Source organism: Dasypus novemcinctus, chromosome 17 (assembly GCF_030445035.2).
Source record: "Dasypus novemcinctus isolate mDasNov1 chromosome 17, mDasNov1.1.hap2, whole genome shotgun sequence".
Lineage (NCBI taxonomy): Eukaryota > Metazoa > Chordata > Mammalia > Cingulata > Dasypodidae > Dasypus > Dasypus novemcinctus.
The window spans coordinates 6,495,917-6,511,095 of NC_080689.1; the positions used below are offsets into that span (position 1 = coordinate 6,495,917).

Below are 15,179 nucleotides of genomic sequence, written 5' to 3' on the forward strand. Positions count from 1 at the left end.
TATGCTACGGACCATGATTGGTGGTAATAGTCTGATGATATTATCTCTAATCTGTAACAAATGTTCTGCCAAGGTATGAAGTTGTATGGGAAATCTACACATCTGTGTGACTGTTTTGCAAGTTCACAATATCTGTAATAAAAATATATTTTTTAAAAAATAGTATGGATTTGGGAAAAAATACACCAAAGGTAATTAAGATAAGGAATATAGTTGGTAGTAATATATTGATGATGATCTTGCATAGTTTATAACAAATGCTTCACAGCAATGCAAAGAGTTGGTGGAGGGGTGATGTATGAGACCCCTGTGTGATGTTATGTATGTTTATTTTGTAAGTTTGCAATCTTTACCATACACTTGTTGTTTATGTGTGCTCGTATATGAATGATATACTTGAATAAAACTTTTTTAAAATGTAAAATAAAAAACAAAACCAACGTATGGAATGCCTGGCTCGGCCAATAGAAGCAGGGAGGGGGACCCACTTCTCTGCCGCTGGCCTGCCGTGGACACTTCACTCCCCCCAGCCCAAGCCCCAAGCCACCACCTCCATCACAGCTGCTGTCACCACTGCCGCCAAAGCCACTGCTGCCACGGCCGCACCGTGGTGTGTTGGGTGCGCTGCATTAGCAGCGTCTGTGGTTTTCAACATCAGTGTAAGAGGCCAAAGTAACAGCTGGGGCCAGGTGATGTTACAAATCAGGTAGCCCTTCTGCCTGCACTGAAGTTCAGTAGAGGAGGTCGTATCAATCACACCATTTTCTGGACAAACCTGAGTGCAAATGGAGGAGGAGAACCCAAAGGGGGGAAAAAGGCACTTGAAGCAGAACATGAAGGGCATTCTATGCCGATCAACCTGCCCAACAAGTTGCCGTGACTGCCGGAAGAAGCCACCACAGCCCAGGACACAGCAGCCCAACGCAGGTGCCAGGACAAGGCCAAAGACACAGCAGTCACATGACCCCTGACGAGCTGTGGTGGCCACCTCAGCCGGGGCTCCCCTTGTCCTGAGAGCGGCACCTCGAGCACATGGCATGGCTTATCACTGGTCATGAGTTTAAATGGTGTCGCACCACTTTAGACACAGATGATAGAGGTGGGACAGCAATTCACCTGCATCGCATGGATGCGGGGACCAGCTGGCACCCCTGGAGAACACCTAAGCTATGTGATGTGATACACAACAAGTTGCCAATCAGATAAATGTGTATCATTTATAGCACATGGTCCAGCAGCAGGCATGCTCCCACTGCATGATATTGCATAATATTACACATTAACTTTTAAGCCTTAAAATAACTTAATTCATAAAGAATAAAATTCCTAGAAATAAGTTTGACCAAGGCATGCAAGACTTGTATACTGATATCTTCAAAATATCCTGAAAAAAATTAATGAGTACCTAAATAAATGAAAAAAAAAAAATTCAATTTCATGACCTTGGAGATCTAATACACTTAAGGTAGAAATATCCCCCAAATGATTTAGACACAATGCAATACCAATTAAACTCCTAAAAATTGAAAAATAAAAATAAATTAAGAATGATTTTAGGGAAACGGACTTTGGCCCAGTGGTTAGGGCGTCCGTCTACCAAATGGGAGGTCCGCGGTTCAAACCCCGGGCCTCCTTGACCCGTGTGGAGCTGGCCATGCGCAGTGCTGATGCGCGCAAGGAGTGCCGTGCCACGCAAGGGTGTCCCCCGCGTGGGGAGCCCCACGCGCAAGGAGTGCGCCCGTGAGGAAAGCCGCCCAGTGTGAAAAGAAAGAGCAGCCTGCCCAGGAATGGCACCGCCCACACTTCCCGTGCCGCTGACGACAACAGAAGCGGACAAAGAAACAAGACGCAGCAAATAGACACCAAGAACAGACAACCAGGGGAGGGGGGGAAATTAAATAAATAAATAAATCTTTAAAAAAAAAAGAATGATTTTAAATTAAAAAAAGGAGGTGGATATGGCTCAAGTGATTGGGCTCCCGTCTACCATACAGGAGGCCCTGGGTTCGAGTCTCAGGGCCCCTGGTGAAGGGGAAATGGCCCACACTGCAGAGAGCAGGCAGCCTGCACTGCGGAGAACTGGAATAGCAAGATGATGCAACAAAGGGAGATGCAGAAGAGAGACAGTGAGTGACGCAGCAGACCAGGGAGCTAAGATGGCTCAAGCAGTTGTGTGCCTCTCCCACACTGGAGGTCCCAGGATCAGTTCCTGGTGCCTCCTAAAGAGAAAGGTGAGTAGGAAAGGACAAGAAGGCACAGAAGAACACACAGCGAATGAATACAGAGAGCAGACAGAGAATGCAAGCAACAAAGGGGAGAGGGCATTAAAAAAAAAATCCTACACACTGTTGGCGTGGATGTGGCTCAAGGAGTTGGGTGCCCACCTCCTACATGGAAATCTCAAGTGCAGTGCCTTCTAAAGACGACAAGCAAATGCCGCAACAAGCAGACACCACAATGAGCAAGATACCACCAAGAACAGGTACCATGACAAACAGATGCCGCAACCAGCAGGGAAATGTAAGCGACTCAAACAGTTAAGCACTCGCCTCCCACATGGGCAATCCGGGGTTCAGATCCAGGCCCTCCTAAAAAAGGTGAGCATACAATGAGCAGATATACAAGGGAGCCATCTCAGGGTAAGTGGGGGGAGGTAAAAGAAAATTAAAAATAATTTTAAAAACGAAATTAAAACAGCATCGTTTTAAAAAATGTATCCTATGTGCCAGTAAAAAAAACAGAAGAAATGTAAAAGCTGACTCATAAAATCATAGAGAGCTATAAGAGACCCAAAATAGTTAATAAAGCATCAAAGAAGAACAAAATTGGAGGACACCCAATTCTCTATTTCATAGCATACTACACATCTAGAATAATAAAAAGTGTGATGCTTGCATAAAGGTAAACATGTAGAACTGAACAGAACTGGTCCTCCAGAAATAAGCCCATATATATTTATAGTCAACTAAATTTCAATATGGCACCAAGATCTTGTATACAGGGAAGAACAGTGTCTTCAACAAATGATGGGGTGAAAATGGGTATGCACATGAAAAGCATGAAATTTCATCCCTACCTTACCTGTTTGTACAAAAATTCAGCAGCATCAATGGCGCAACAAATGTGGAAAAGAGGTGGGCAATTCCTCAATGTTATACACAGAATTAGCAAATGATCCTGCAATTCTACTCCTTGACATACTCTCCCACTACTGACTACTGAAAACAGATATTCAGTTAATTATGCACAAATGCTGGCTGCAGCACTATTCACAACATAGGGGAAACAGGACAATTATCTATCACGTAATGAATACATAACCAAAATGTGTTATTTTACATATCCTGGGATACTGTTCAGACATATAAAAAGTAATGATGCAACAGTACAAACTAAAACATGGATGAATTGCAAAAACAAATGAAAGCAGCCAGATCCAAAAAGTCAGACTTTTAAAGATGACATTTATATGGAATACCCAAAATAGGTAAATCCACAGAGACAAAAAGGTTGAGGGGAGTGGAGAATGGGGAATGGTTCTCTCTGTGGATATGAGGTCTACTTCAGAGACGATGAAAACACTCTGGAACTAGATAAAGCTGATGGACAACACGACACTGTGTACACACTGAATGCCACTGATGGTATTCTTTGAAATGGTTAATTTTATGCTATGTGAATTTCCCTTCAATAAAGAATGTGCAGCTATGCACAAGCACACACACACACAAACATGGTACTAAGCAAAGGCAGTGTTTGAGAGGCAAATTTACAGCCCCGACTGGCTACGTTTAAAAAGAAAGAGCAAAAATCAAAGACCTAACTGCATACCTGGAGGAACTTGAAATAGAACAGCAAATTAATCCCAAAGCAAGCAGAAGGAAAGAAATAAAGATTAAAACAGAAATAGACAAAATTGAGAATAAAAAAAAAAAAAACAAAGAAAAAAATAGAAAAAACGCAAATAAATAAAATCCGAAACAAGAGAAGGGACACCACCACAGAAATAAAAATAAGAGACTACTATGAACAACTGTATGCCAACCAATTAGACAACTTTACAAAATGGTCAAAATCCTAGAAATACATGAACAACCTGCACTGATTAAATAAGACATATAAGATCACAACAGACCAATCACATTAATGAGATTGAGTTAGTCATCAAAAACCTCCCAACAGGGAAGCAGATGTGGCTCAAGCAGTTGGGCACCTGTCTACCACATGGGGGGGAGGCACGTCCCAGGTTAGGTTCCCAGTGCCTCTTAGAGAAGGCAAAACAACGAGCTGACACAATGAGATGACTCAATGAGGAGACAAAATGAAAGACACAACAAGCAAGGAGCAGATGTGGTTCAAATGACTGGGCACCTTCCTCCCACATGGGAGGTCCTAGGTTCAGTTTCCGGTGCCTCCTAAAAGAAAGAAAAATGACAAGCAAACACAGCACATAGCGAACAAAGGCAGAGAGCAGACAGCAAGCAGGGACAGGGGTAGGGGGAGAAATAAATAAATACAATAAATCTTTTAAGAAAAGAAACCTCCCAATGAAGAAAAGCCCAGGATAAGATGGCTTCCCAGGTGAATTCTACCAATCATTCCAAAAAGAACTAATACCAATCTTGCTCGCACTCATCCAAAAAATGGAAGAGGAGGGAATGTTACCTAACTCATTCTATGAAGGCAACATCATAATACCAAAGCCAGATAAAGATGCTAAAAAGGAAAACTACAAAACAATCTCTCCTATGAACTTAGATTCAAAATACTCAACAAAACACTTGCAAATTGAATCCAACAATACAGTAAATGAATTATACACATGATCAAATGAGTTTTATCCCAGGTATGCAAGGATGGTTCAACACAAGAAAATCAATGACTGTAATATACCACATTAATAAATTGAAAGAGAAAAATTACATGATCATCTCTATCGATGCAGAAAAAGCATTTGACAAAATCCAGCATCTTTTACTGATAACTTTTCAAAAGACAGGAATAGAAGGAAACTTATTCAGTGTGATAAAGGGCATATGAAAAACCCACAGCTAACATATTCAGTGGTGAAAGACTGAAAGCGTTGCCTCTAAGATGTGTAACAAAACAAGGATGCCCACTGTCACCACTCTTATTCAACATTGTGTTAGAAGTTCTTGCTAGAGTTGTTAGGCAAGAAAAAAGTAAAAACTATCCAAATTGGAAAGGAAGAAGTAAAATTTTCATTATCTGCAGAAAGTCCCCAAAAATTTACAACAGAGCTATGAGAGCTAATAAATGAGTTCAGCAAAGTGATAATAAATAAAATCAACACACAAAAATCATTACTGTTTCTATATACTAGTAATGAGCAATCTTGGGAGGAAACCAAGTTAAAAAATTCCATTTACAATAGCAACTAAAGGAATCAAATATTGAGAAATAAATTTAACTGAGAATGTAAAGGACCTGTATACAGAAAACTACACAACAGTGCTAAAAGAAATCAGAGAAGAACTAAATAAATGCAAGGACATTTCATGTTCGTGGCTTGGGAGACTAAATATTAAAAAAATGTCAGTTCTACCAAAATTATTTACCAAAATTATTACTCAATGCAATCCCAACAAAAATTCCAACAGCCTTTTTTGCAAAAATGGAAAATCCATCTATCAAATTCATTTGGAAGGGTAAGGGGCCCTGAATAGTCAAAAACATCTTGAAAAAGAAGAACAAATTTCAAGGACTCACACTAACTGACTTTAAAGCATATTACAAAGCCTTTAAGTGATCAAAACCACATGGTATTTACACCAAGATAGACATATTGACTACTGGAATCAAATTAAGAGTTCAGAAATATACCCACCCATCTACAGCCAAGTGATATTTTACAAGGCTGCCAAGACCACTCAACTAAGACAAAATAGTCCCTTCAACTAATGGTGCTGGAAGAACTGGATATCCTATTATCCACAGGAATGAAAGAGAACCCAGTCTCACACCCAATATAAAAATTAACTCAAGTCATAACTATAAAAGTCAGGACTATAAATTTCCTAGAAGAAAATGTTGGGAAGTATCTTTGAGATCTTGTGTTAGACACCAGTTTCAAAAACTTCACACCCAAAGCACGAGCAATGAAAGAAAAACTAGATAAATGGGACCGCCTCAAAATTAAAAACTTTTGTGCTGCAAAGGAGATTGTCAATAAAGTCAAAAGCCAGTCTACTCAATGGGAGGAAGTATTTGGAAATCACATATCCAATACGGGTCTAATATCCAGCATATATAAAAAACAGAACTCAACAATGAAAAGACAAACAACCTAACGTAAAAATGGGCAAATAACTTGAATAGACATTTTCCCAAGAGGAATACAAATGGCTAAAAAGCACATGAGAAGATGCTCAACATCACTAAGTTATGAGGGAAATGCAAATCAAAATCATAATGAAGTTATCATTTCACCCCTACTCAAACAATCACTACAAAAAAAAAAAAAAAACAAGTGTGTGGCGAGGATTTAGAGAAATAGGAACACTCACACACCGTTGGTGGGAACATAGAATGATGCAGCCGCTGTGGAGGACAGTTTGGCAGTTCCTCAGGAAGCTAAGTATATAACTGCCACATGATCTGGCAATCCCACTAGTAGGTGTACACCCAGAATAACTGAAAGCAGGGACACAGACATTTGTACACCGATGTTCACAGAGTCATTACTCACAACTGCCAAAAGATGGAAACAACTCCAGTGTTCATCAATAGATGAACGGATAAACAAAAACGGTATATACATACTATGGAACGTTATCTCACTATAAGAAAAAATGAAGTCCTGATACATGCAACAACATGGATGAATCTCAAGGACACTGAAATAAGTGAGACACAAAAGGACAAATATTATACACTTTCACTAATAAGAACTAAGGATAATGAGCAAACTGATGGAATTAAAATCTAGAACACAGGTGACTAGAAGAATGATGGCAGAGAATGAGGGGCTGATGCCTAATCTGTACAGAATTTTTAATAAAGTTGATTGGAAATATTTGAAAATGAATAAACACAATGGTAGCACATCGTGAGTTCGATTAACAGTGAAAAGGGTGTGTGGCTGGGGTTGAAAGAGGATGTTTGCATCTTGTTACTAGAAGGTGTTGGGGAAAAATTTACGAATGTCACATCCCATATCAGCCACCCTCTTGTTACATATTTCTCCTGATATATTTTCCTGAAAGAGTCCCAATTCATAAGCAGCTTTATAATATCTTCATGTTATTAGTGGACAGATGTTGAACTTAGATAAGCTGATGAGCCTAATTTCTAATGCAAATACTCTCAACATACTCAATGGACTAGTTTGGTGGTGTTGTCATCCCAATGCACATACAGCTTTAACTCACTTTTTGTTCACGCGTTATTATGTATAAATACATAAATATTTTTTCAAATAAACTGTACCATCTAAGGTTTTTCTACATCTGGACTACATCTTATATTTTGACATTCATTTGATAACAACATGCAATTGTACAATACCTGAGACCACTGCAGGACACGAACCAGCTCTACTCACTAGCTATTACCTCTTGGGTAAGGGCTAATTACAGGTCCCCATCACCCACTCGACAGTGAAGGGTTGGATTTCTCAATTTCACAGACAACTTCACAGAAACACACAAAACATACAGGCATTATCTGTTAGCCTGTGCTCTGATAAATCTGCTTCCAGATAACAATGTGGTTTCCCTTTCACTGTCAAGACACTGAAACATGCCATCTTCACCCGATAGAGCAAAACATCTGCTGCAAATGGAGTTCTTTTCTGCAAATCTCAAATGACAGGTAAACCATGTGTGGTGTTCCACTGCTTTCAGTGAACTGCAAGCCAGAAGCATCTGCTTTGAAGAGAATTTTCTTACGTTGTTCTCCAACCACAGGCTCCATTCACACTTCAGACTAATCTCGTGGAGGGTCAGCTTCCACCAGACAGTCCCGTAGGTAGGAGTCAAGGTCTGATGAATGTTTCATTTTGTAACCCTGGCAAAAAGCATTTTGCAAAACAAAAAGGGATGGCTACTCACCCAAACTAGCATAGCCATCCCAACGTTTCCCTCAAGGGTTTCCAGCAGCCTTGCCAGACACAGAAAGCCCTCTACCTGGTATTAACCATCTCTTGGCGACTACTCATCTTCTGTGCAACGATGGCTAATATTCGCCAGATGGCGAGCAGGAGCTCTGTCAGTGAGGTCATGCCCAGAACCACCAGCTGAGCTTTGCATTCCAAGGGCTGCACTTCCAGGATCCACCAGGACCAGGCGGGCACCCTGGGTCTACCCTGCAGAAACAAGAAAACGAGCTTCAACATGAACATCCCCAGGCCACCCCACAAGATTTAGTCCTCAGTCTAACCAACAGACATGGGCAAGAAGGAAAGGCCACCTTGTATTTTAGGTTTGCTTTACCATTCCCTCATCCCTCAAAACACATACTTTAATGTTATACATTTAAGGGTAGGAGAAACTCACACGAGGAAGAGCTTGCAAAGAGAAGCACCGTCCAAGGGGAAATTCTAGGAATTAGTTCCTTCTGCATGCTCAAGGCTCTAGGTAAGAGTACATCCCAGTGTGAACAGGAGACGAGATTTTTACCTCCACTCTCCATTGTTCTGTGCTACTGTTTTTTACGACTTAAGCATGCTATACAAAGCATACTATTATAAAGCCTAAATGTGCGTGCACAAGTTTGTGTTACCATACACCTTAAAATCAATGGGGGAAAAATGTGTCTATACACATACAACATATACACGTTTTTATGTGGGAATTGTGATTTATATAAACAAGTTATGATAAATAATAGCTTTTATTTCACGTAACCAAATAGGTGTTTCTGCACTTAGGCTCTAAGCAGAGGCAGATCATAGTTGTTCTTGATATTTCAGACACTGCAACCAAGATACCCAGGCCTCCTGGCTTCCAGGGTCTTGGATTTTCCTCCTTCCCCACTCCGATGGTGTGCAGAACCCCCAAATGGGAACTGGGAAGCTGAGTCTGGAGTCGGCTTATCTTAGGCGGCTCCTCTCGAGAGATCAGGAATGATCCTGGGGCCAAGGTCCACAGGCGGCAGCCCAGGTCACTCGTGAGGAAGCCGCCCCATCCTCCAGGGGGCAGGAGGCTCGGGTGTTGGAGAGAACTGGCTTTCTGTACGGATTCCCAACGCGGCTTTCCCTCCTCATTTTACAGAGGGGAAGACACAGAGCTGCACGCTTAGCAGGTCGGACTTCAGCACACCCACCTCCCACGTAGGAGCTAAATTCTAACCTGGTAGGTAGAAAATCACCCCCCACGCCACCCCCCTAGCCCCTGGAGCCTGTGACTGTCACCTGACATCGAACAAAAGGGACCATGAGGACGTGACGAGGTTAAGGATTGTGAGGTGGGGGTTACCCTGGTAGACTCAATGTAACCACGTGGGTCCTTCAACAGGAGAGCTTCTCCCAGCTGTGGTCAGAGGGAGAAGTGAGCACTGAAGAGTGGTCAGCGAGCTGCAATGCACGGGGCCACTGGACGCTGAGGAAGGCAAGGGCACGATTCTCCCCCAGAGAAAGGAGTGCGCCCCTGCCAACAACTGTGGGTCAGACTTCTTTAAGAGAGTAAGTGTGTGCTGTCTGACACCAGTAGGCTGCCAGTACCCTGTTACAGCAGGAACAGAAAACTAATGTACCTAACAATTTGAGAGGCATCTGGTTAATATGCAAAATTTCCTAGGAAAAAGAAAAGATTAGTGTCTAAGTGTGAGTCTAACCACCTTGCATTCTGAATCTGAGCTACAGTAGAGTGGAGAATGGGGGGTTCTCTGAGAATGGAAGGGGACTCAGACAAATTCTGGCATTTAAAGTACTTTCCTGAGTTTGAAAAAATATAAAGGACTCAGGCAACAACAAAAGCTAGAAGGCCTCAAAGGTCAGGAAAAGAAGGTAGTAGTGGATGGGACAAGACAAGGAGATTTCTCCTTCCTGCAAACCTGCCTAGAACTGGTCCCACCCCTTCCTTTTCTCCAGGACAGGCATGCCCTGTACAGATGGGGGAACAATCACAACCCAAAACTACCCCAGCCTGACTCACACCCAAATGCAGAGGAGAGGTATGTCGTCAACTCTAAATGCTTCACAATCTGAAGCCCCCTCATGGCTAAAAGACCAGCTTCCCCAAAAGCACTGCTGGGGAGCACCAAAGAAAGCCCGTGGTGACTGGACAGGAGAGAGCCATGGAGGGCAGGGAAACAGCTCTTCTAATTTAATAAGGGCCTTGGGGTTTTCTCTGCGTTTATTCAACATCTACGTAATAGGTGAAAGGCAACATATGAGCAAAACACTGCAATGACATCACTATTTAAATCTCAGGATGCTAGTGAGAGCAGCACAACATTTGAAAGGCGATCAGAATTAATTTACTTTTATAGAAAAGAAAGGATCTTTACATGTTATTGGTCCGAAGGCATTTATTGCTTTGCTTCCAAAGGCACATGCTGCTGTACTAGGGACTACTTTGGGCTGTTAATAATGAACTGGCTCATAAGCTGATGGAGCAAACAAGTTTAGCACCAGCAGATTTTCCACCGGAACGTGTCCTGTTAGTGCACGACAGCAAGAAATGACGTATTAGAAAAGAAAAAAGGGTACCTGTGCCTCAGATTCCTTGTCCGGCATTAACCCAAAATGGCTCAAAATGTGTTCTTTCGTGCGATCCCGCAGAGAAGTAAACCAGCAGACTGCTGATGAGTGGAATCATGGAGCGTGGCAAGGTCTTCATACTCTGCGCCCACACCTGACCAAGGAAAAGAGGAAAACCATTTTAACAACCCGCTGCTATCCAGGAAACCAAGCTCTGCAATGGCTCTGCAATGGCTGCTGAGTGGGGTTCTTTGCATTTACTGCTTCGATAATTGATTTAGTTCTTTTTTTTTTTTTTTTTTTTTTAAGATTTATTTTCCCCCTTCACTCTCCCTACCCCTTCCCTGTTGGTTTTTTTTTTAATGCTATGTCCATTTGCTGTTGTGATCTTCTGTATCTATTTCTCTTTTGGTCTTCTCTTCTCATTTTTCTCCTCTAGGATTCACCAGAATTCGATCCTGGGGGCCTCTGATGTACAGAGAGGTTCCCTGTTAGCTGCACCACCTCAGTTCCTGGTTTCTGCTGTATTTCACTTTGATGCTCCCCTTTGTCTTTTCGTTATGTCATCATCTTTCTGTGTGACTCACTTGGACAGGCACTGGATCGCCGCACAGGCACTCAGCTCACCACGCGGGCACTGGCTCACTGCATAGGCATCTGGATCACCGTGCAAGCATGCTTTCTCTTCTTTTTCACCAGGAGGCCCCAGGGAATGAACCCGGGTCCTTCCATATGATAGGCAGAAGCCCTATCACTTGAGCAACATCAGCTTCCCTGATTTAGTTTTATAAAAGTAATCTATGCTCAATATAGAAATCTGCACTTTCTTCCATAGCTGAGCTCCAGTTATCGTATTGTTTTTAATCTTAACACTGTAATATAAGCACATCTCCCATATTATCATTTTCAGTGACTGCATGCAGTTACACATGCTTGAGATATACCACTTAACCATTCCCATAAGGTTTATTTAGAGCATTTAGAGTTAACTTTTTCAAATAACTCACGAATATAAATATCCATACAAAAGCTTTCTGGTTTTGGCAGGGGTGAGGTTATTTCCTCAGGATAGTTTCTTGGACATAGAATTACCAAGTCAAAAAGAAGTTTTTTAAGTTCTCACTTAAAAATTGTATTACACACCACCAAACTGTGTTCCCAAGAAGACACATTATAGCAACGATGCACTCGGCCTCCTGACGCGGATGGACCTGGGCTGGCGGGCGGTCCTAACCCTCAGAGTTCCCATTCTTCGCTTCTGAGGCTCCAGTTTCACTGTGAAGTAGCCTCGGTCCTACGTAGGAAAACCCAGATGAGTGGAGAAGAGCACCGAACTGGGAGTCAGGGGACCTGGTAAAATTCGGGCTTTCCCATGATGGTGTGTGAATTTTAGCACATTTCCCATGGTACCTAAGTTTTACTGGTTTTGATTTCAGACCGAACACAGTAACAATGGACAGTGACCCACAGGGACTTACAAACAACCAAGTTCTCAAAGCTGAGCAGCATACCACGTCCTCACCTGACAGGAGCCGGAGGAAGACTCCCTGGCACACCGTGTGTGTGTATTAATCAAGGTTCCCTAGGAAAAAGGAATCACCAGGCCTGGCCGAGGTGACACATCAGCCTCGCCATCACCGTACTTAAAATTATCACTAGGACTCAGGACACAGAAGAGGAGCTCAATAACGTTAGCTACTTTCAAACGTATCTCAACTAAAATTTCTACTTGAAAATTCCCTTGAAATTTAGTTACTTCAGTATTATCTAAACTTTCCTTGCATATTTTTTTAGAAATCAGGGGAGATGGGAAAACAAACCTGTATTCGATGGGTGAAATGTGATTTAACAAATGGGTAGGAGAAGCAAAGCCAAGACAGGACAACAGCATCACCAAGGGGTGAGAACAGGCACAGTCTTATGGTTTCACAAAATCTACTTAGGTCAGAACAGGTTTCTTTGCACAATGAACAATGGGGGGCATGGTCAAGGCAGCGCTCCAGGCATTTTAGGCAAACGGTGTGTCTGGCTCAAAGAGCAACCTGGTGGGAAAAATCTGTTTATAGAGGGAAATGTCCAGAAGGAACTTACAAATTATCTATTTCTTTAATATGGATTTCTTCTACAGTTTTCTTACTGTTCCAGAAATCACTTGCATCTGTTTATATTTTATACCTTCCTTGTCAAAGTTTTGGCAAATTAGCTGGTACTAAGGCATACTTAATGGCTCTGACAGTTTAAAAAAAAAAAAAAAAAGCCCATTACGCTTAGGTATAAAAATCAAAACGACTAAATTTTTAAGAGATGCATAGCTTCTATGCCATCCGACCTCATGCAGAGAACTCTCCAAGTCAGCCACACCCATCAAGAACCCTGGACGCTCTCCTCCTTCAGAGTTCATGTTCCTTTGAGGTAAGGAATCTGCATCTGGAAAAATTTTAAATGCTGTAATTAACATTTGAACATGTGAATACGTAATCTGTGCATTTTGTCTGGACAAAATGGGTTAAATCGATGTGGGAAATCTTGCTGGGCAGAAATGTTTCCTGTCCAGTTACCAATATTCAGCAATAATTTATGTGGATGGCAGGCATGAACTCGTCAAAATTGTACCTAGATCTTCCCTGCTATTTTCCCACGACATCACTGCAGGATTATCTAAAATGTCAGATCCGTTCCATTTTATTTTTTTTTTTTTTTTAAAAGATTTTATTTATTTATTTAATTCCCCCCCCTCCCCTGGTTGTCTGTTCTTGGTGTCTATTTGCTGCGTCTTGTTTCTTTGTCCGCTTCTGTTGTCATCAGCGGCACGGGAAGTGTGGGCGGCGCCATTCCTGGGCAGGCTGCTCTTTCTTTTCACGCTGGGCGGCTTTCCTCACGGGCGCACTCCTTGCGCGTGGGGCTCCCCCACGCGGGGGACACCCCTGCGTGGCACGGCACTCCTTGCGCGCATCAGCGCTGCATGTAGGCCAGCTCCACACGGGTCAAGGAGGCCCGGGGTTTGAACCGTGGACCTCCCATATGGTAGACGGACGCCCTAACCACTGGGCCAAAGTCCGTTTCCCCCGTTCCATTTTAATGAGCATTTCTATTAGTGGGCAGCTAACAGTAAAGGGATCAAATTAGTTCACTGTAGTTCTGATAAACGCTATGATGACGCACTGAAAAGTAAAAGTAATTGTACTAAATAACGTGCTTTCTTAGCTTTTATGACAGATAGCTCAATATTTCCAATAGGTATAAATAATTTTTAAAGGTGCACATATAATACAAAATAAAATTACATACAAAACATTCACATCCCCTAAGCTGATATAACCATACAAAAAACTGGGCCAATGGATTAATTTCTATGCATTCTGAAATATTTGCAAAAGTAAATTTAACACGGTCTTTAATAGTTACATAATCATATAATAAAATTTCAACTCATAAAAAACCAAGTTGATAGCACTACTTATCTCTGTCTCCCTTTTTTCCACCCTTTTCCACTTTTATAATCCATATTCCCCTCCATTTTCCAAATCCCGGGCTTGTATTCTCATAGAAGGAACCATAAACCAAAGTCAGGCTTTTTCAGTTTCCTTTTTCTTCTAATTTCTCTCCTGTCATTTCCCTTTCCTTTTATTTATGAGTTCACAAAATCGGAATATCTTATTCCACAGTGCCTACTGTAATAGACCTATTAAAAAGTCTTATTATCACCTGTGGAAAATTTAAGTCATATACCAAATACTAGCTAACATTCTACGACTCTGGAATCACACAATGATGACATAATTCACTGACCTTGCCTGGGAATTTTTCCAGGGGTGTCCAGGTCAGACCCATCCTCCAAATCGTTTGGAAACTCTCTTTAAAGCAGTGCCATATGCTATCGAGAGCATGCTTTCTAAAATTTTTTTATCTTCTTCAAAGTGTAGACCCAGTATAAAATATAAAACTGAAGAACTGGTACTTTTAAACACATCAGGTTTCTTGGGTGAATTCTGGTTAAAAAAAAAAGAATCCTGAATAGTAAGGAAATCAGAACAGAAAAGAAAAAAAAATTGTGCCACAAGCCATCCAAGAAATCTTTGGAAAAAGAAATAGGGCTTATAATCTTCCTTTATGATTAGTTTCATCTATTAACTTTGAACATGGCCTTTATATTTTTCATAGTAAAATACAGGATAACTTCTTTCCAAGACAGAGCAACTGAACATTTACTTGACATCAGCCCTCTGGTTTCTTTTCTCTAAGTCAAAATAATTTCAGGTCTCTTGATGTTGTTCTGAGATAGTCTAAGGGTTCATTCTTTTAACCTGTAATCATTTTTCATTAACTTCCATGGATTGCCTTTAGAATTTTCAACTCTCAGGTTGAGGGGATAAAAACTGGTTTTAAGAAATACTTCTAACTAACAATGCCAATGTCTGAATAACTGGTAAAACACGGGAAATGAAGGAATTACTAAGATTAACCAGGTCTATCTTGATAAACACACGCGCTGCCTACCTCAGAACTTCCGGCCCGG

At 41.6% G+C, this 15,179-nt stretch overlaps 1 long non-coding RNA gene across 1 annotated transcript; it reads right to left on the reverse strand.

Moving 5' to 3' along the window:
• Positions 1-3,134: 3,134 nt before the first annotated feature.
• Positions 3,135-14,584, reverse strand: LOC131273925 (uncharacterized). The gene is made up of 5 exons (XR_011646067.1): positions 14,453-14,584; positions 12,993-13,090; positions 11,807-11,957; positions 10,673-10,817; positions 3,135-8,326 (listed from the first exon to the last, which is right to left on the reverse strand). It is a non-coding gene; the product is annotated as an uncharacterized lncRNA (long non-coding RNA).
• Between the last annotated feature and the right edge of the window lie 595 nt (positions 14,585-15,179).